This window comes from Schistocerca piceifrons, chromosome 2 (genome assembly GCF_021461385.2).
Source record: "Schistocerca piceifrons isolate TAMUIC-IGC-003096 chromosome 2, iqSchPice1.1, whole genome shotgun sequence".
Taxonomy (NCBI): Eukaryota; Metazoa; Arthropoda; class Insecta; order Orthoptera; family Acrididae; genus Schistocerca; species Schistocerca piceifrons.
This window is the reverse complement of record NC_060139.1, coordinates 690,271,873-690,294,544: the sequence shown is the minus strand read 5'-3', so window position 1 is coordinate 690,294,544 and position 22,672 is coordinate 690,271,873. Positions and strand designations below refer to the sequence as shown.

General features: G+C 46.3%; 1 protein-coding gene across 2 annotated transcripts in view; it reads left to right on the top strand.

Annotated features, from left to right (window-relative positions):
- LOC124775086 (sodium/potassium-transporting ATPase subunit beta-2-like) overlaps window positions 1-22,672 on the top strand; it is a 321,225-nt gene that overhangs the window by 218,989 nt on the left and 79,564 nt on the right. The gene's annotated exons all lie outside the window — the stretch shown is intronic.

Here is a 22,672-nt window from a genome sequence, read left to right as displayed (position 1 = left end):
ATTTCTGTCAAATTTGTTAACATAAATTATTTTGGCGTTAAGTAGTGGACAACAATACGTGTCATGCTTGGCTCTCGCAGAATGTATTTTTATGTCTACCATTTTAATGTACAAATAGTTCAATGATGTTTGAAAACGATACATAGATTCAGAGATTTGACATTTTCGTATCGCTACACAATAATGTAGCGCAGCTTGGTTCTGTTTTGAGGACTTCGTTGCAAAAGATAACCTACAGCGTCCTCTCCCACCTCTGTTTCGCAAAGAAACTGAGGCTTTCCGAAATCCTGCGCAATTAATTACAGCATTCATCATTGAGGCTACATTTCGGATGTACTAGTGGCGTTATTTCATTGCGGAGTCAATACTGATTGTAGTCGCATCTGTCCAACTACAGTATGTCGCAGGGGGCATAGTCAGTATTCAGCGATACGAACATTCGAAGCAAAAAAGTTTAATAAGCGTATTCTCTAAAACGCACAACTTAAGATCTGTAAACACATGTTCATCTTCGATACTCTGAAGCAAATTGCTGCTACTGCAAGCTCGTTGCTTTCCATTATTTTGAGAGATGGTAGTATGGACCAAAATAGAAAACAAGTCCAGTTAACATTGGCTGTAAAATACTTACTGCAAGAGCTATGAGCACTTGATCATCTTCGCTACTAAGAAACACGTCTTCTACTGGTGGTCATAGCTCTTACATTATGTATTTTAAAGCCAATGTTTACTGGACAGTTTTGCATCGAGTGATTGTTCGTGTCCTATCCCTGAATATTCGTCATTCCGGCTGAAATACCCTTTGCTGGACACGGCCTCATTAACGTTGTGAGTGAAAGCCGGTAGAAGCGGAACGCAAGCGTCGCGGACTGGGCGTGACTCAACGGAGACACGAATGCGTCAAGGACACGCGGGAAGCGTTGCACGGAACTCGCTATTACTCACGTCGGTGCCGGGCGCTGCCCGAGGTAATAGCCGCCGGAAGAGTTGCTGTCGTTAAAAGCCGCATTCTGAATAAGATGACGGTAGCAGCAGGGACGATAACGGCGGAGTGACGACTGTATAGTACTGCTATTACGACAAAGCACCTCTCGCTCTGTGCACCAGGAGGAAAAATGGGTTCTGTTTTTAAAGGCGCTAGATCCAGTAATAATGAGGCTAAACGCTAACTCTTTAAGAAACTGGATGAAAGTAGAACAAGTCATTGGTCTGACTCTGCTCTAAGTGACAGAAGATAATCTAGAGTGGAATGATAGTGAGTTGTTGGTAATTAAAAACGCAGAAATATACACACTTCTAACAAAAGATCTCGTACAACACTGGTTGTTAGATTATGCAGTGTATTTCAAAAAATCAACCTCCTGCCTCACAAGATTACATCTTATTCATGACTGAAGATGCAATTGGAATGAAGTTTTTAGAGTACTCCTTATGTTCGGTGCTCCTTACAGTCGCATTAAGGATTAGTTTTGAATTATCTTTCACAAATGTTGGGTGTGTCCTCCACTGGAGCTCGACGAACAGACTGACTTTCGCGAGCCTGTCTGAAGTTACCGCATTTTCTTCTGTTGCAGTGGGCTGTTACAGTTCACTCATAGTTGATGGAAGAGGCGGCACATGAAGTTCTTCACGAAACCAAACAAAAAAGTCACATTACGAGGGTTGCACAATCTTGGGGACCAATGGTGCAATGTGACATGACATCCTTGTGGCCCTTCCAGCTGATCCATCGTCGGGGCAACCCATATACACTAATAATAAATCTGTAAAACTGTCGTGTCGGTTCGCTTCTCCGAAATTACTTGACGAATTTTCATAGGGTTTCGCAGGTAACTACAGAACAGCTTGTGACTTTATTTCATCAAGATTAGTCCATGGAGATAAAGATATCGTAATTGATGGTTTTGTCCATACTAATATTATAAATGTGAATGTAACTTGTTCAAGTTTACACGACTAACAAAGTAACCAATTTCAATGGAATTTGCTATGGAGGTAGCTTGGAAGCTGAAGAAGAACACAGGGTATTTCAGAATGTCTGTGAGTTAGTACAATATAGCTATTGATGTGAAGAACATTACGCGAATTAAGGAAAAGTATTCACTCTTTGGCTTTTAATCTCTATCACGCTTGTGAAAATGCTTTTATTGGTTGATATGTGCTACGTGGTGCAATTCAAAGCAATGTATATAATGCTTATAGAATGTATAATGTATAGCTGCTTCCATAGCCCAATACACGGATGCAAGTTCCTGCCGTGCCCCTCTGTATTCAATGCGTTGCAGCAAAGCTGAGAATGCTGACGCATCATGCGTTGCGACGGCTTTGGAGGATGAGGAGGGGCGGGGGGGGGGGGGGATGGAGGGGGAGCGGGACGCACGTCACAAGGTACGCTTACCTGAAAAGGCAGACATGTGAGTGCGGTATGTGGCCATTTGCCACGCCGGACATCTGCCACGATTTTACCTGCTCCGAAGGGTTGGGTCCCCGCTCCTCCCGCCGCCCGACCCCTGGGACTGCATTCAGTAACTCCACTTAAGTGGCACTGTCATCAGTAGCATTACCATCGCTGTCGTGCAGCAGAGGTACTTACTGAGCCTTTCCACTGGTTTATTTAACATAGGACCAGAATCTCTTTGGATTTTCCGCCACATTTCTATAGTGTTTCGTTGTGGAAATTATTAAATGCATCTCGCATTGAAATCCGCAGCAAATTTCGAGCCTCAGCAAAACTCCACCAATCTTGGAGATTTGACGTTCGTCTAAGTTATACGTGCCTTTTTCGGGGATCCTGTAGCAGCATTCTGTCGTGTTTAGTGTACCATGGGGGATCAGTTCCGTATTTTATTAATTTATTTAATATGACTCTCTCGAGTGCTGTTGATAGTAGTTCTTTGAACTTAAGCCACATATGGTCTTCTCTTACATAGTTTGAAAGGATTGGAGACTGTCTCTTAGAAAGACGTCAACCGAATTTTTAGCTGCTTTTATAAATAGATATATTTCGCGTTTAGTTTTGGTGAATTTCTTTGTTATGGAATTGAGCCTCGTTACGACTCTGTGTTCACTAATCACAGTATCCGTCGTGATGCTCAGGATTAAAAATGTGTGAAATCTTATGGGACTTAACAGCTAAGGTCAAACACACACCCATGCCCGAGGGAGGACTCGAACCTCCGCCGGGACCAGTCGCGCAGTCCATGACTGCAGCGCCTGAGACCGCTCGGCTAATGCCGCGCGGCTGCTCAGGATTATTTGTGGCTAAAAGGTAAAGCGTGTTTTCGTAACCATTTGCAAGTTGTATGGCCTCGTGAACTAATTGTTCAAAATAATTTCAAAAAAGCTTTTAGAACAGTTACGGAAGTTGTTTTCTATCTACATTACGGTCTGAAAATGTATTTTTGTCAACATACGGAAGGTAGATTGAAGTCACTACCAACTATAATTGTATGAGTAGGGTACCTATTTGTGATGACTCTTTGAACTGTTCAGCAACTGTTTCATCTGAGACCAGGGGTCGATAAAAGGAGCCAGTTACTAATTTATTCCGGTTGTCGAATATAACTCCTGCCCATACTAAGTTAATACTAAGTTACAGGAACTATCGGCTTCAATGTCGCTTGTCAGCTGGAACACCATTTACATTATTTTTCCTTAAGTTGTGCTTCTTGTTTCTGTTGTAGTGCAGATCATTACAATTACGCTTTTTCCCTCCAGAACCTAGGATGCTTTCCCTGTGACCCTGTAGATACCAGAGCTATAGAGGCTCAAATGGCTCTGAGCACTATGGGACTTACCATCTATGGTCATCAGTCCCCTAGAACTTAGAACTACTTAAACCTAACTAACCTAAGGACAGCACACAACACCCAGCCATCACGAGGCAGAGAGAATCCCTGACCTCGCCGGGAATCGAACACGGAAACCCGGGCGTGGGAAGCGAGAACGCTACCGCACGACCACGAGATGCGGACCAGAGCTATAGAATGTAGAACAACAACGTACGTTGCAAGCATAGCATTCTGTATTACTTCATTTCCTTATTTCTAATATTTTAAAATTGTACGTCGACTGTAGATGACATGTCAATCATAGATGTTCTTATCTCTATTTAGTGAACGTATTTTCAGTCATGTTTTGAACATTGTCCCGCTACACTTTATCAACTAATGTTTCGCGGCAAGAGATATCGGATTTTAGAGAGTAAATTAATGTGGAGTATGTCGTTTTTCTTTTCAAACATTCACATACCCGTTTCTTCTTTCCTTATTGTCTTTTGGGCATGCAGTTGTAGTAATTAAAGTAGGCATAAATGCAGTGATCAAAAAGAAATAATAGCGAACATTCACATTGTCTTTACATCGTTCCGTTCTTGTTGCTCCCATAGCGATGGACTGTTTTTATCGCAATCAGTAAGCGTGAAAGGAAGCTACCGTACAGACAGAGGGATCTATATTTGTACTTGGCAGAACTAATTACATACTGACATAATCGTCGGTATTGCTTTCGTTTCCCCAAAGTTATAAACATTTCGATTTCGGAAAAGAAGCTCTGTATTTCGCCAAGATGTCGAAGTCCCTTACGTACTGGTTGTATCGAGTAAGACGTGGAGACGGCGCTTTGAAAGCGGACGGAAGTAGTACGAGGAAGGGCGTCCCTTACCTGAGGGATCGCTACTCGAGCTACCTGGCGAAGGGGCGAGTGTGGCAAATGTCCGGCATTCGTGAGTGCAGCTGATGTTACTGTACATACAGTACGTTACTTACTCTCCATGACACATAATAATAAAACTACTGGTACGCGAGTGCAGCTGCAGGTAACAGATAGTTCTGAATAAACGCTCTTACATGTAGGTGCCAGTGCGCTTGTGCTCCCTGATGTTGAAAAATGAAATAATCAGCATGTTCCCATAATTGTGGATAAAGTCTGTTCTCCAAAATATCCATTCACTCTGTGGACTAGATCCCCAAAAGAATGGACTGTAAATATGCTCTTACGAAACAGTACATAAAACCGAAGCCTTGGAAAGTCTCACATTATATGCGAGAGCATGGCGAAAACTAATGCCTCCGAATTTCGTATGTGAAAACTCTTTAAATGAAACAAACTTTATTAACATTCTACATCTTTATTTTTCGTGTTCGTAAATCTACAGCCCTCTGCTGCTAGAGGATCCGGAGTTGCTGTATGGTGGTGTGTAATGTGCATGCGGATCAGCGTGCTGTAATCGAGTTTCGAATTTGAAGAGTTCGTCCACACGTGGACCATCCTATTCCTCAGCATGCCAATGCCAGAGCGCTGCGGCATCTGCAACAATCCGACGCCTTGGGTTCACTGTGATCGACGGTCCTCCATACAGTCCCTATTTGGGCCAGTGCGATTTTCATCTGTTTCCAAAACTTAAGGAAAACCTTTTAGGTGTTACCACTCAACACTAAAATGAAAGGAAATTGTTTTCTTCCATGTCCACGTTTGGAATGAATTCACGCACTTGTACAAGTTGTTTACTACCATCATAAAGGGTTTGTATGCAACTGAATTCTGTATGGTTCGAAACACAAACTTAGCCGCATAACATGCCAGACAGGCACGACAACGTGTAGTGCTGTTGGGTGCACGCAGTCTTCGCTGAGCACACGGGTGCAACATGTGGGAATCCCCCTGATAAACACGCAGCGTCTTGAAACCCCTGGTGCTGTCATCGAATGCTTTGAGCTGCGGTAGGTGTGGTGACGTACTCTCGACAACTGTAAAGGAACTGCAACTCGTGAAACGACTACGTAAAACATCTTTTATTGCTGTGTTATCGCCATCCACGCCCAACGCCCCTGATGCAACGACCCAGGGAGAGCCCTATAGGCAACTTCCAACTGACAACAAGCTTAGCTTTTCGGTTCTATTCACAAGTTAAAATTAAACCCAAATTTTACTCCATTCATGTAGAAGATATATTCTCGTAAAATCGGATGAATTTTTTTATATATCTTGGGCAAATGGCGATAATTCATTGGAATCAGTAACAATGTATTTATGAAGAATTTTTGGTGCTACTCTATCCCCTGCAAGCCTCTTCATCTCTGCATACAATTAAACCTGTTCATTGTATTCAAACATAGGTGTCCCTTTACAGTTTTTACCACCCACACTTCCTCCTATTACCAAACTGACAATTTTTTGATGCCTCGATGTGTGTCCTATCAACCAGTCCCCTCATTTAGTCACATTGTGCCATAAATACATTTTCCCCAATCCCATTCAGTACTTCCTCATTAGTCGTTCGATGTACCCATCTAATCTTCGGTATTCTTCTGTAGCATCACATTTCGAAAGCTTCTATTCTCTTCTTCCCTGAAGAGTTTATCGTCCACGTTTCACTTCCATATAAGACTACACTCACGACAGACACCTTCGGAAAATACTTCCTAACACTTATCCCTCTATTCGATGTCAACAAGTTCCTCTTCTTCAGAAATTGCTTACTTGCTGTAGGCAATGTGTATATTCTCTACTTCTCCCGTCATATATTATTTTGCAGTCCATGTAACATATCTGATTACTTTCAGCGTCTCATTTCCCAATCTAATCCTGCCACTCTGCCTGATTTAATTCGACTAAACATCATTACCCTTTGTTTACTTTTCTCAAGACATCGATTCGGCGCAACCGCTCTTCCAAGTTCCCTATCGTCTCTGACAGAGTTACGGTGTCCACGGAAAATAGCAATGTTTTCATTTCTTCTCATTTAATTCCCTTTCTAAATTTTCCATGTCTTCACATTTCGCTCAATGTACAGATTGAATAACATCGACGATAGGCTACAATCCTGCCTCACTCTCTTCCCAACCACTGCTTCCCTTTCATGTCCTTCAGCTCTTAGGGTAACTGCGATCTGGTTTCTGCAAAAATGTAAATAACCTCCGTTCCTTGTATTTTATACCTGCTAACTTCAGTCCAGATTGTCAAAACACTTCTCCAAGCATCTGTCTTCTAAGATAAGTCGCTGGGTCAGTATTACTTGACGCGTTCCTACATTTCTCTAGTACCCAAACTGTTATTCTCGTAGGTCAGCCTCCACCAGTTTTTGATTCATCTGAAAATAATTCGTGTCAGTATTTTGCAACCATGACTTATTAGGCTGATAGTGCTGTGGTATTCACATCGGTCTGCAACTACCTTCTTCGGAATATGAGTTAGCATATTCTTCCTGCAGCCTCAGGGTATTTCACGTGTCCATTATATCTTGCACACCACTTGGAATAATTTTGTCGTGACTGGCTCTCCCAGGGATCTCAATAATTGTGAGGCGATTGTCAATTATTGGAACCTTGTCTCCGATTAGGCCTTTCAGTGCTCTGTCAGACTGTTCTCGTAGTGTCATACCTCCTTACTTTCTCTACTCTTTCTCTAATAATGTTTTAAAGTTTGTTGCGCTTGCATAGACCTCCAATATATTCCTTCCAGCTTTCTTGATTTAGCTTAGTACTAGCTTGCCATTCCACACTCTGACACTTAGATTGCTCGTTTTGTGTTATGAACAGACGAAACTACTTTCCCTCTGGCCATAAATGTGTTGTTTGATTCCTCTGGAAGGAGGCACATCAAACTGCAGGATATGAAATATTAGTTCACGTTATGACATAAATGAATAAAAGATTTACTTTGCCACAGTTTTTGCTTGAGAATTCCTTGATAGTTTACAACTTTCATTGAATAGGAAAACATCGCTTGATGTTCAGATTAACAAACCGTTCTCTTGCAGTACAGTATTCGACTTTTTAACAGTACAAGTTTGTCTTAACTTTAACAACTTTGGTCTTAGACTAAGAAGTTAAATACTGTAGCTGATGTCTCCAACTGCGCAGAGATCTTGTATACTTGACGCTATATTGACCTGAGCGTGAGGCCGCTGCAGTGCTGGGGGAGAAACGTGGTCTTAAAAAGCACTTCCCATATGTCGTTGTGAATTGCTGGACGATACCACATTTTGTATTATCTGATACCAGCGTCCTCGTGAGTAATCTCCGCCTGAAGATCCGAACGGAGGACTATTGTATCTCCGGAATATTTTAACCGAGAGGATGCGATCATCAACAGAAGCGATGCATGACCAAAACTGTAGTTTCCTTGGCTTTCAGTCTTTCACAGTACCAGCACAATGTCATGTTGGCCAATGTTAAAAGGCCAGATCAGTCAATCTTCCAGCTGTTGTCGCTGCAACAACTGAGACTATTCCGCCCCTCTTCAGAAACCACAGACTAGTTTGGCATCTCCGTAGATAACCCTCCCCTTTGGTTTCACCTAATGTACGGCTATCTGTATCGTTGAGGCACGCAAATTACACCACTGCAGCAATGTTCGTAGGAGCACAGAGTATAGCTATTAAAATAACGAGGAGTATGTTCAGTCTCTAACTTGGTTATCCCAAAAACGTTACTTCCTGTTTTGCACATAGAGTTCGCAGAATGTGTTCAGTACATACACTCTTGGATAGCTCATACTCTGTATTTCACGTTCGCCAGTAATTATACCCTAGAGTTCCGTATCGTTTTACTGAGTATCCAGTAATTAAACTTTTGGGATCAACACTCAGTTACTGTCGACCATTTAGAGCTTATCACCTCGAAGATAAATTTGCTCGTAGAGGTTGCTACGGGCGTTGGTGACCAATGTTCTTCGCCAGAAAGCTGATTTAAGAAGCAGGATGCTTGAGTAGGGCACCAAATGTTCGGACTGATATATTAGTGTCTGTATTAACGAGACAACCCCCCCCCCCCCCCCTCCGCTCGCTCTCTCTATCTCTATCTCTCTATCTCTATCTCTCTATCTCTATCTCTCTATCTCTATCTCTCTATCTCTATCTCTCTATCTCTATCTCTCTATCTCTATCTCTCTATCTCTATCTCTATATCTCTATCTCTATATCTCTATCTCTATATCTCTATCTCTATATCTCTATCTCTATATCTCTATCTCTATATCTCTATCTCTCTATCTATCTCTCTATCTATCTCTCTATCTATCTCTCTATCTATCTCTCTATCTATCTCTCTATCTATCTCTCTATCTATCTCTCTATCTATCTCTCTATCTATCTCTCTATCTATCTCTCTATCTATCTCTATATCTCTCTATATCTCTCTATATCTCTCTCTATCTCTCTCTATCTCTCTCTATCTCTCTCTATCTCTCTCTATCTCTCTCTATCTCTCTCTATCTCTCTCTATCTCTCTCTATCTCTCTCTATCTCTCTCTATCTCTCTCTATCTCTCTCTATCTCTCTCTATCTCTCTCTATCTCTCTCTATCTCTCTCTATCTCTCTCTATCTCTCTCTCTCTCTCTCTCAGTGGTCATGCTGAGATTATCATCAACATTGAAAGTAAGGCTATCTAAAGTTATTCTAACGTAAATTTGAGTTTGTACTACTGCTTTTATGAGTGCTTTCGAAATGAAGCCCCCTAGAGTAGTAGACACTTTTGATATAAATATATTAAATTTTTGGCCCATTTTTGCTCTTTATTTAGGATCACAATTTATTTTCGGCTTTATGAGTTCAGATGAGTTTAGAGATTGGAATTTTGTCTAGGAAAAATGCGAAATTGATTTCTAATACGTCACACGAAGTGATGGACAACTGAAAAACTGTATGTCTCACTGGTTCCAAAGTGAAACTACTTCTTCAAAATTGTTATTTATTTTTGCCAATTTCTTCTTTGCTTACTATGATGATAGAAGTTAATTTTGTGAATGTAATATTTTTTCATATTGTTGGGACTCAAAGGGTTAATAAAGTGAACTTTCAAGAGGGGGTATTGGAAGAGAGTTATATGTGAAAATGTTCAAAGTAAAGACACTAAATAAAGTATGAATTCAAGTGATGTAGGATAGATAACACAAGAGAAGACCACCGTAGAAATAACTAGTTTGTAGGATGTATGTTAAATTTGATATTTAGACAAAATCGTACATTACAAATTATGGGATTGCAGGGTGGGGGAGGCGGGGGTTGGCGGAAAAGTCGAATTAACATCCGTAGCTCATATCTGGAACTTCACATTTAGCAGGCAGTACCAGGAGTCGAAGAAATGAGCAAAGCACATTAAACCAGTAGGAATATTGACGGGGTAACTAGAGAAAAATTGTTAGCTATGCTTACGTAAGACAACTTGTCTTTATGGCTATGTGCCAGGTGAGTGCTACAACAAGATATGCCGACAATGAAACGGACTCAATTCTAAGATTGGTAATTTTCTATTGAACCAGTTTTGAAGTGGTTTACATGTAGTGCTCCTTCAGTTAGAAATGACCAGCACACACTTGTTTGAAACTGGTTCCCTCGGACATAGTCCCAGGAACTCACATTCGTTGACGTCACATTCGTGGCTCAGAGCTCGTCCGGTAGGCCGTCGCCCTGGCCCTCTCGCTCCCCCACGCCCCTGTGTCACGCGCAGACAGGCGGCAGTCTAGCCTGCAGTGGCTTCTCCCCCGTCTCGAGGCGTATACCGGCGGAAACTGGTTCCAGGCTGTCCAGCGACAAGCCGTTTTGTAGACAGGCATGGTGGAACGGCCAAGGATCGATTGGTGGAGCTGAGCCGGCCGCCAACGGCCGAAATTTTTTGGGGCTTCAAAGCGCGACCTCGTTTCTCGAAGACTGCCACGAATACGAACGGTATTGTAACAACTCTGAATTGGCTTCAAAATCATCGTTGCTGATCTACCGGGCTTGGGAACTAGCGTCAGTAAAGCATTGAAATAAAAAAAATCGTAGTCATTACAGTACGCTTAGTATGCTGCTCAAAGACTCTTCCTTCCGGATGTCATCTAAAGACTGAAGCAGAAGTGTTCGTTTCCTATTAGGAAATATCAACACGTGGTAGCTGAATGAGTTGTTACTCTTAAACTTTGTCCTTCTGGCAAGATGTAATGGAGACTTCTAACAATGGGACGACACCTACTTGTCACCGATTTCCTTCAAATTTATGGTACAGGTATACGCTGATCTGGGCCAGAAATGAGTGGCGGAAGCGGCGGCTCCAGGTGGCCAAGCGTTTAGAAAAACAGCATTTTTAGCGCAAGTCGAACACTGAACGAGTCATTTATGTTACCATAGTTTTCAGGCAGCGATTGGCATAGCGGGAAGAGTAAATAACGGAAATCCGAGAGTCGTTTGTTAGAGTCCTTATTTCCAGTTTTCACCTTGCACTGCAAATAAATAGTAATAATCCTCAGTATATTGTATTAATTAATAATTTCATAAAAGGCGGGAAGAAGAAAGGTCAAAAGAATTTTGGGATTGCAAATAAGTTTCCAGGAAGAGAGTGTAAGACATACACGAGAAGGGAAGCAGTAGTTTTCTAGGCATACTGCACACATTATACACGCTGCATTCTTACAATTACCTGATTATTTTAAAGCTTCTGTAGAAAAACAACCTTCATTTACATTCATAAAAGGTTCGTTCTCACGGCACAGTTTGACAGCAAATCACACGCAACGCATTATTTCGCCAAATACTGACGAGGATAGCTGGTGATGTACTGAGCAATGGAATGTATTTTGGTGCAGACTTCCGGAGATGTGATTTCTTTTTCTTTCTGTGAGACAAGAACAGTTTCAAGCTTTCTGATCAAAGTCTTTATCTGACGATAAAAGCAGACATCGCAGGATTGCACCAGTGGAGGTTTTTTTTCCTTTTTCTAGAGTGAAAGAGGAAAACTTTAATACTGCACGATGGCAACCCCTCCTCATCTTGAAAAATCTCGTCATGTGAGTTTAGAGGTTGGAATTTTGTCTAGGAAAACTGCGAAATTGATTTCAAATACGTCAAATAACTATGCAGTAAAAAAATAAGTTTGTTCTTCTGGTCGTAGGACTTCAACACATCATCAGACATATTTTGTATGAGGCTGTTCTTAGTTTCCAAGATTTTGCCGCATACTCAGCCACGGTTTCTTGAATCCTCGGTCCAAAATTTTCCTTTGCCTTTCATTTTTATGCCTTTTATGAACATATAAATAAATACAATATAAAGGCAACGTAATAAATGAAAATAAAGTTTCCGCGTAGGGTCTCGACCCAACAACCCATAGGTGCTGCGCGAACCACTGTCAGGAAACTATGCTAACACGAGACACTCACGCCTCCCCCCCCTCCCTCCGCCCTCCTCCCACCGATCCGCTTGGCCGTCTGGAGCTCCCACTCTCCCACTTCTGTCACTTTCATTTCCAACCGAGTCCTGCATAAACGACAAATTTGGAGGAAATCGGTGATGACTAGTAGGTGTGGTCTCCTTGTGAGGCCTATGGAAACGAATGGGCCGCATACTTCAACGCACATTATAGCTCAAGAGTAAACAAAACAAGCGAAGATGAGGGGTAATAGAAAGGGTATTACGGATTTCCTTAGCCTCAAAATTGGGAACATCCGAATAGAGGAAGAGATGTAACATTTTTTATAATGCGGACAAGCATTCATAACCTTAGTATCACAGTTAAATACTGATATCAACGACGTGACGTCACTTCGACGATCCGTGTAGTGTGAACACATCACCGTTTGATGGTTCCGTTGCGCTCATTGTGTATCGTCCGTGGATCCAAGACGTCCAACTAGTAAGAGTAGATTTTCAGTGGTGAAACTAGGTGTACTTAGGGCGGTCTTTTAGGAGGGGCGCTACAGGCCAGAGCGCGTGACGTGGCGCCGCGTGTCCTGCGGCTCGCAGCGCCCTGCGACACGACACGACACGACGCCACGCAAGTCACGTCACGGCTCGTCAACCCGCCGCCACAACGGCGACGGCCTAAAAGCGCGAGGGCGCCGCTGGCAGCTCTCACGCGACAAAGTGTTGTTTCCAACCGCCCTTATCTTGCTGTTTCCAAAACTAAAATCCACAATACGACACTTCAATCACGGCGGGAACTATCACAATATTTGACTCGATCGTCATGTTTACAAACAGTATGTTGTAAGTAACTACCTAAGAATAAAATAAGATGAACCTTCAAAGTGGCAGAGGTAAATTATTTCTGAAAGTAGTTATAGCGTGATACACTATCTAAAATTCGCATACCTACACTCCTGGAAATGGAAAAAAGAACACATTGACACCGGTGTGTCAGACCCACCATACTTGCTCCGGACACTGCGAGAGGGCTGTACAAGCAATGATCACACGCACGGCACAGCGGACACACCAGGAACCGCGGTGTTGGCCGTCGAATGGCGCTAGCTGCGCAGCATTTGTGCACCGCCGCCGTCAGTGTCAGCCAGTTTGCCGTGGCATACGGAGCTCCATCGCAGTCTTTAACACTGGTAGCATGCCGCGACAGCGTGGACGTGAACCGTATGTGCAGTTGACGGACTTTGAGCGAGGGCGTATAGTGGGCATGCGGGAGGCCGGGTGGACGTACCGCCGAATTGCTCAACTCGTGGGGCGTGAGGTCTCCACAGTACATCGATGTTGTCGCCAGTGGTCGGCGGAAGGTGCACGTGCCCGTCGACCTGAGACCGGACCGCAGCGACGCACGGATGCACGCCAAGACCGTAGGATCCTACGCAGTGCCGTAGGGGACCGCACCGCCACTTCCCAGCAAATTAGGGACACTGTTGTTCCTGGGGTATCGGCGAGGACCATTCGCAACCGTCTCCATGAAGCTGGGCTACGGTCCCGCACACCGTTAGGCCGTCTTCCGCTCACGCCCCAACATCGTGCAGCCCGCCTCCAGTGGTGTCGCGACAGGCGTGAATGGAGGGACGAATGGAGACGTGTCGTCTTCAGCTATGAGAGTCGCTTCTGCTTTGGTGCCAATGATGGTCGTATGCGTGTTTGGCGCCGTGCAGGTGAGCGCCACAATCAGGACTGCATACGACCGAGGCACACAGGGCCTACACCCGGCATCATGGTGTGGGGAGCGATCTCCTACACTGGCCGTACACCACTGGTGATCGTCTAGGGGACACTGAATAGTGCACGGTACATCCAAACCGTCATCGAACCCATCGCCCCCCAGGGGGTCCACAACTCTTTCGTGGATACGTGCGTGGCGAGCACGGGGCCCCGAGCCATTGCAGCCTTCTTTCTCTCCCGGGCTGCATTTCCTTTCCCTTCCCCTCCTTTCCCCTCCATACCCCTTTCCCCTCGCCCTCTCCTCTCCCTCTATTGGTGTCCTTGCTTATGTTGGCACCCGCTATCCTCCTGGTTCTGTTGGTTTTACACTCCAGCTTTGTTGCGTAATCATCTCCTCCTTTTGGCATTCCTTGGTCCCCCTCTGGGGTTTGACCTCCATTCCAAAATTTCTCTTCCGTAGTGTGAGCCATTTGGGGAAGAGCACCTTACCTAGTGTCTCCGACGTGTGCCCTACTAGTACGTTCCACCTTTTCTTTTACGTCGTTGTCTGATGCTAGGGTGCATAGCCAGCACGGTAGCCAGCCCGTGTGGTGGGGTCGCTATGTACTCTTTTGGTGAGCCCCCTGAACACACAGGGATCACACTTCTGATACCTGAGCTGTGACCTCCTCATGCATGCCTTGGAGTGGTTGCTCGTCATCCTGGAGCATCGGAACTCCCGGCAATGGCCGCCGTGCCAGACGGCCCTTGCTGTGGCTGGGTGGCGCCCGTGAGGAGAGCCCCTGATCGGAGTGGGTGGTATCAGGGCGGACGCTATGCAGATGAAACGCATACGGGTCCAAAACTCTGGCCGCTCTTCTGCGGCCGTCTCTCTGCGTGGTACTGATTCCTCAAGTGCTGCTTCTCTTGCCCCTTCGGCCTTCCCTTCCGTGGCTACCCCCTGGGAGGAGGGTCTGGCCCGTCGTCTAGGGGCAAAACCTTTCCCCCGTTATCTAGTTTGCACCAGGACTGATGGAGATACTTTCACCAGTGTCAAACCTTTATTCTTTGTGGAACACATTGAAGACAAGTTCGGCGAAGTGGACTCCCTGAGCAAGATGCGGTCGGGTTCGTTACTGATAAAAACTGCTTCGGCTGCCCAATCTGCGGCCCTTCGTGCCTGTACCCATCTTGGCACAATTCCCGTGTCCATTACCCCTCACCAGTCTCTAAATATGGAACAAGGTGTGATTTTTCACAGAGACCTCATCCTTCAAACTGATGAGGAACTTCGGGACAATCTCGGACGGCGGGGTGTTCACTTTGTTCGGCGTGTTCAGAAGGGTCCTAAAGATAATCGTATTGATACTGGTGCCTTTATCCTGGCCTTTGAAGGGGATACCCTTCCTGAGAAAGTTAAGATTATGGTCTATCGCTGTGATGTGAAGCCGTACATCCCACCTCCTATGCGGTGTTTTAAGTGCTTGCGTTTTGGCCACATGTCTTCTCGCTGTACCCAGGACCCTCTCTGTGGTGACTGTGGACGTCCACTCCATGAGGGGAGTCCCTGTGTTCCCCCTCCTGTATGTGTAAATTGTCATGGTAGTCATTCTCCACGTTCAGTCTATAAGAAAGAAAAAAGATACAGGAGTATAAGTCTCTTGATCGTTTAAGCTACACAGAGACCCGTAAGAAATATGCACGATTGCACCCTGTGTCCATGACATCTAGTTACGCCTTGGTTACCTCTTCATCCCTTCCTCCCCCTTCCTTACCCCCATCCCGGACCCCTCTCCTTCCCCCCTCCCCTGCGGCTCCCACACCTTCTCCTCTGGGCGCCGCTCCCCCTCCCCAGCCGGAGAAGTGTCCCACTCCTTCGGCGTCTGCCGGTCAAGGGCGCCTCTCCTGGGATGCCCCTTCCCGGCACCTTCCAGGTGAAAGGTCTGCTGCAGCGCGGCGACCGCGAGAGCCGCGGTCTATCGGCCCCCAGGTCGCCCGGTCTCTTTCTGTTCCTGATCTTGCTGCAGCTGGCTCCATTATGCCACACCGCCCTCCTCGATCTCAGCCTGAAAAGAAGAAGAAACATAAGTCCCGGGACAAAGAGCCTCTGGTGTCACCGGAGGTCCCTTCCCCGGCTTCACAACCGGATTCTGACCTGTCGTTTATGGATGTCGCCCCCTCCTTGTCGGTGACGGGTGGGGACCCGGCGGTATGACTGGATTTAGCGTGTTCAGCCCTCATTTAAACCATCGTTCTGTGGTTCTCCAATGGACTTGTAATGGCTACTATCGTCACCTTCCGGAATTGAAATCCCTTCTTTCGTCCTACTCAGCAGCTTGTGTGGTTCTCCAGGAATCTCATTTTACTGATGCTCACTCACCGACCCTCCGTGGGTTCCGCGTTTTCTGTCGCAATCGGGTCGGACCCTTGCGGGCTTCTGGTGGCGTTTGTACGTTGGTCCGTACAGACATTGCTAGCACGTGGATTCCTCTCCAAACTACATTGGAAGCGGTTGCTGTTAGGGTCCACTTAGACTCTGCAGTCACAGTATGCAATCTTTATCTCCCTCCTGACAGGACTCTTACACCTGCTGCCTTAACCACCCTTCTTCAGCAACTTCCTCCTCCCTTCCTCCTCCTTGGGGATTTTAATGCTCATCATCCTTTGTGGGGCAGTGCCTTTCCATCTAGACGAGGTCTTCTTATAGACCAATTTATTGCAGACCACGACCTGTGCCTTCTTAATGATGGCTCCCCTACTCATTTCAGTGCTGGTCATGGTACCTTTTCTGCCATTGATCTTTCTCTTTCTTCTCCCTCTCTCCTCCCTTCATTACACTGGTCGCCACACGACGACCTTTGTGATAGTGACCATTTCCCGTTGATTATCACGCTCCCTTCCCGCTCCCCGATGGACAGGTTACCTCGTTGGTCGTTCCACCGCGCCGATTGGCCTCTATATACTGCACAGGTCGAGTTTTCTCCCTCTTTGTCGGGTTGTATTGATGACGTCCTACGTGACGTGTCTGACGCGATTGTTCGCGCTGCTAACCTTGCTGTCCCGCGCTCATCTAGACAATTTCGTCGTCGGCAAGTCCCGTGGTGGAGTACGGCCATTGCCATTGCCATCCGTGATCGCCGTCGAGCTTTGCAACACTTTAAGAGGCACCCATCTGTAGCCAGCCTTTCTACCTTTAAGCGCCTTCGCGCTAAAGCCCGTTATTTAATCAAACAGAGCAAGCGGATATGTTGGGAACGATTCGTTTCTTCCCTTGGTTCCACTGTCCCTCTGTCACGGGTATGGGCTACACTTCGCTCTCTCCAAGGTTGCCATCGGCAGTCCACCCTCCCAGGCCTTCACCTCCCAGATGGCATTTGTACGGACCCATTAGTTCTCGCAGAACATCTTGCGACCCATTTTGCAGTGGCATCAGCGTCGGCCTCCTATCCAGCTGCTTTCCTTCATCACAAACACCAGGCTGAAGCTGTCACCTTATGTTTCACCACTTGTGAGTCAGAATCTTACAACGAACCTTTCACTGAATGGGAATTTCTTTCTGCTCTATCTTCTTCTCATGATACGGCCCCTGGCCCAGATTTCATTCATAACCAGCTGCTTCAACATCTCAGTGCTCCACAACGGCACCATCTTCTTCGGGTGTTTAACCGTATCTGGCTCCAGGGTGACTTCCCTTCTCAGTGGAGGGATAGCATTGTGGTTCCTGTCCTTAAGCCTGGTCAGAACCCCCTATCTGTTGACAGCTATCGGCCAATTAGTTTGACCAATGTTGGTTGTAAGTTACTTGAACGGCTGGTAGCCCGTCGGCTCACTTGGGTCCTCGAATCTCGGGATCTATTGTCCCCTTACCAGTGTGGCTTTCGAGAGGGACGATCTCCAATCGATCATTTGCTTCGCTTGGAATCCGCAGTTCGGCAGGCTTTTTCCCAGCGCCGCCATTTGGTTGCAGTGTTTTTTGACCTTCGCAAGGCCTATGACACGGCCTGGCGCCATCACATCTTACTAACCCTTCATCAGTGGGGTCTTCGGGGCCCACTCCCGATTTTTATCCGCCAGTTCCTGATCCATCGGTCATTCAGAGTTCGAGTTGGTACTGCTTTTAGTTCTCCACGGACCCAGGAGACGGGCATCCCACAGGGTTCTGTCTTGAGTGTCCTTCTTTTCCTCATTGCTATCGATGGACTTGTGGCCTCTGTCGGTCCCTTGGTTGCCCCTGCCCTGTATGTGGATGATTTCTGCGTTAGGGTTAGTTCCTCCTCGATGCCATCTGCAGAACGGCAGCTCCAGGTGGCTATACGGCGTGCCTCTGCATGGACCCTCTCACACGGGTTTCAATTCTCTCCTTTAAAATCGCGGGTGGTCCACTTCTGTCGCCATACTACGGTCCACCCTGATCCAGAGCTCTATCTCGCTGCACAAAGGTCTTCTTTTCGACAACAAGCTCACTTGGCTGCCCCATATCAGACTCCTGAAGGTAGGTTGTTTCCGTAAACTCAATGTCCTTCGCTTCCTTGCCCACTCCTCCTGGGGTGCGGACCGTTCCCTCCTCCTCCGTCTTTATCGTGCTCTAGTTCTGTCACGTTTGGACTATGGTTGTCAAGTTTATGGTTCAGCTGCTCCTTCCACGCTGCACGTGCTGGATCCAGTCCACCATCGTGGTATCCGTTTGGCCACCGGTGCCTTCCCTACTAGCCCTGTTGATAGTCTCCTGGTTGAAGCTGGGATCCCCCCCCCCCCCCTTTCTGTTCGGCGGTCCCAGCTTCTGGTGTCTTATGCCCTTACTATCCGTTCTTCTCCCGCTCATCCTTCCTATTCTATCCTATTCCCAGACCATGGACGTCGCCCGCCTGACTCCCGCCCTCGGGCGGGTTTACCGGTTGGGCTGCGCCTTGCGTCTCTTAACCGTGATTTTCGGCTTCCTTCTTTGTCCTGTCTTCCTCGCTCCCTCCCCTCCACCCCTCCTTGGTTAATTCCTCGGCCTCGAATTCGGATGGATCTCCGCCGCGGTCCGAAAGATTCCATCCCCCCGGTGGTGTTCCGTTCCTTTTTCCGCCAAATTTTATGGGAGTTTCGGGATGCTGTTGTTTTTTACACTGATGGCTCTAAATCTGCTGATCATGTTGGGTATGCCTTCACGTCCTTTGTTGGAACGGAAAATCATCTACTGCCACCCTCATGTGGGGTGTTTACTGCGGAATTGATGGCAATTTCCCGGGCCCTTACCTTTATTAAACAATCCCAACACAACCGCGTTTTGTTATGTACGGACTCGATGAGTGGCCTTCTTGCTATTGACCGGTGTTTTTCGCGCCATCCCTTGGTCTCTGCCATCCATGACCATCTCGCTGATCTTCACCGTGCTGCTTGTTCCATTGACTTCCTATGGGTCCCGGGCCATGTGGGTATCCCGGGTAATGAGCTCGCTGATCGTTTGGCTGGGGGAGCAGTTACTTACCCCCCGTTTTCTGTAACCCCTCCTGCAGCGGATTTACGGCTTCACATCAAATCCCACTTTGCACAGTCATGGGCCAATTCTTGGGAGGCTACTCCACTGTCTAATAAACTTCGTGCCATTAAGGTGAATACAGGCCCATGGCGTTCTTCCTTTAGCCTCTCCCGCAAGGACTCGACCACGCTGTGTCGTCTCCGCATTGGCCATACCAGGCTGACCCATGGTTTCCTTTTGCGTGATGAGCCACCCCCGCTATGTGGTTGTGGAGCCTTCCAGTCAGTGGCCCACATTTTGGTTGAATGCCCCCTTCTTTTGGCTCTGCGTGCTAAGTACAGACTCCCCCACACTTTACCTTTGATGTTGGCTGACGATTCCCGGATGGTCTCTCTGGTTCTAGGTTTCCTCCGGGAGAGTGGTTTTTATTCTCAGTTTTAAAGTTTTTAATCTCCCTCTGGTGTTGGGGCAGGGCGGTGAGTGTTTGGGTGTCTCCCACTGTAGGCAGTGTTCAGAGATTCCCGATTCACCTCCCTGACCGGAATCCTCTTTTCTTTCCCTTTTACTCTGTTTTTACCCCTTCTTTTTAAGGCTTGGTTAGTTTTTCTATTCCCATACGTACTTTCTGCATTATAGCAGTTGTACCTTTTAAGTCACAGGTGGTCTTGCCTATGCTGCTTCAGCATAGTGTTGGGTTCGTTCTCTTGCCAACTTCCCTCATTTGTTTTTACTAATGACAACGTGACTGCCCTTTTACGTTTCCCCTTTATCCGTTTTATTTTTCTGACTATACTGAGATGTCCCGTTAGCAGAATGGAGACTATTTGAAACAAGGGACTGATGACCTTGCTGTTTGGTCCCTTTAACCTCAAACAACCAACCAACCATCGAACCCATCGTTCTACCATTCCTAGACCGGCAAGGGAACTTGCTGTTCCAACAGGACAATGCACGTCCGCATGTACCCCGTGCCACCTAACGTGCTCTAGAAGGTGTAAGTCAACTACCCTGGCCAGCAAGATCTCCGGATCTGTCCCCCATTGAGCATGTTTGGGACTGGATGAAGCGTCGTCTCACGCGGTCTGCACGTCCAGCACGAACGCTGGTCCAACTGAGGCGCTAGGTGGAAATGGCATGGCAAGCCGTTCCACAGGACTACATCCAGCATCTCTACGATCGTCTCCATGGGAGAATAGCAGCCTGCATTGCTGCGAAAGGTGGATATACACTGTACTAGTGCCGCGCATCACAGAGTAGTTAAAGTACAGTGAAGTAAACATCATTCACCATTAGGCGTTAGGTCTATTTCGGTTGGTGGAATGCTGCCTAAAATGCAGTCCGATGAGTTACCGCAGGAAATGTGATCAGCGTGTCGGCAATCCCTCCAACTGTTACCGGTAGATGAATCCTGATGTCGCTGCTCATTTAGCCCCACGAGGGCTGAGTGGGCTGCTCCTAGACCCCTCTACCTCTGAAGAAAGTCTGAGGTACCAAGGATCGAACCCAGGTCCTTCCGCACTGAAGTTTTCGACGCAAACCAATTTACCACAAAGGCGCTCATCGCATGCAGTTAAACAAGGCGGATTATATAGACGGTTTGTTCGTAAGATTACTGGACCGGTGTCACTATCTGGCAGCACAGGAAAAACACACGCTTCGGCATATGGCTAAGAGTTATCTTGATGCTTTTATTACATAGGTAAGAAGTTACTTTCCAGCGGTCATAGGCTGCTTTTCCGAAACTCATTTATATCATACACTTTTTGTGAATCGAACTGATTCGGAGATAACGATCGCAAAAGACGTATAGTGACGACAGTGAGGTATAATCCTTCAAAACGCGCAGTGGAAAGAATAATAGACTCGCCTGGCTACAGTATCTTCCCTGTTTATTTCAATATGGAAACATTACCCCAGTTTTGACAAACGAGGGATCATATTGATTTATCTGCGTATCTGGTCCCTCACACCCAGAAATTACTGCTCTACCCTAAATACATTAACAGAAAAAAATCGCAACATCAAGAAATATGACATAAAGAAAAGTTGGTAGGTGCGTTTCTACATCTCAAAGATGTCTATTCAAGCTGCGCGGAGTGGCTGCGCGGTTAGAGGCGCCATGTCACGAATCGCGCGGCCCTTCCTGCCGGAGGTTAGAGTCCTCCCTCGGGCATAGGTGTGTGTGTTGTCCTTAGCATAAGTTAAAGTAGTGTGTAAGTATAGGGACCGATGATCTCAGCAGTTTGGTCACACATTTGTCTATTCTAATTTCACACCAGTCGCATAAGACGACGGCGACACAAATTAGGTTCGCTTTAAATAAGCGCTGTAACGGTCGCGAGCGTTAGTTACCTATGAAATTGGACGTGGTGAGTCGATGGTAATCAAGAATGCCTTTAAGGCGACAAAGACGCCATTATCAGCACCTCACTGTGTTTGAACGAGGTCGTGTAATAGGGCTACGGGAAGCTGGATGTTCCCTCTGAAATATTGCAGAAGGACTTAGCAGGAATGTAGGCACTCTGACTGCTGGCATCGGCGATCACGTGAATGTACGGTTGCAAGATGACCGGGCTCCGGACGGTCACGTCGCAAAACCGAGAGGAGAGACCATCGCGTTCGCAGTTTGGCTCTCGCTCATCTTACTTCACCTGAAGCGGCAATTCGAGCAGCAATTGGCAACATAGTGACACGACGAACTGTTACAAATACATTAACTTCTCGTGGTCGGGGTTCACTGCCATGTAGAATTTTTTAAAGGACATCATATTCGCCATTGAGTGTAGAAATTACTTCAGAATTGCAAATTCGGCTATTGGGCCATTTTCAAGTGGTACTGCAAGAGATGCTGCTTCAGTGCATATCAGACTCCACAAATCCTCAGACGTGTATACACGTCATCGTAGCAATAGGCCTTTTCGCTGTAAAAATACAGTAACATCAGACGAGTGCGAAGCTCTGTCCGTAATTATCATTTAACGATGTACAGAGCTTTGCAATTGTCTGCTGCTGTTTTATTTCTACAGCGAGGAGCCTACTTTGACGATGACACGTATATATTTAGGAGGATTTTTAAGTCTGACATGTTCTGAAGCAAAACCTTTTGCAATACCACTTGAGAATGGCTCAAAGGCCAAAATTGCAATTGCGAAATAAATAATTTCTACAATCAAAGGCGAATACGATGTCCTTTAAGAAATGTTACAAATGGGTTAGTTCATGGATAGCTCCGAACCAGACGCCCTGTGGTGTACATTCCACTGAACCCAAACCACCGCCATTTCGACCTTATTGGTGTCAAGCGAGAGCTGATTGGAGAGCAGAGTGGAGGTCAGTTGTTTTCTGATGAAAGCTGATCTGCCTCGATGCCAGTGATGGCCACGTG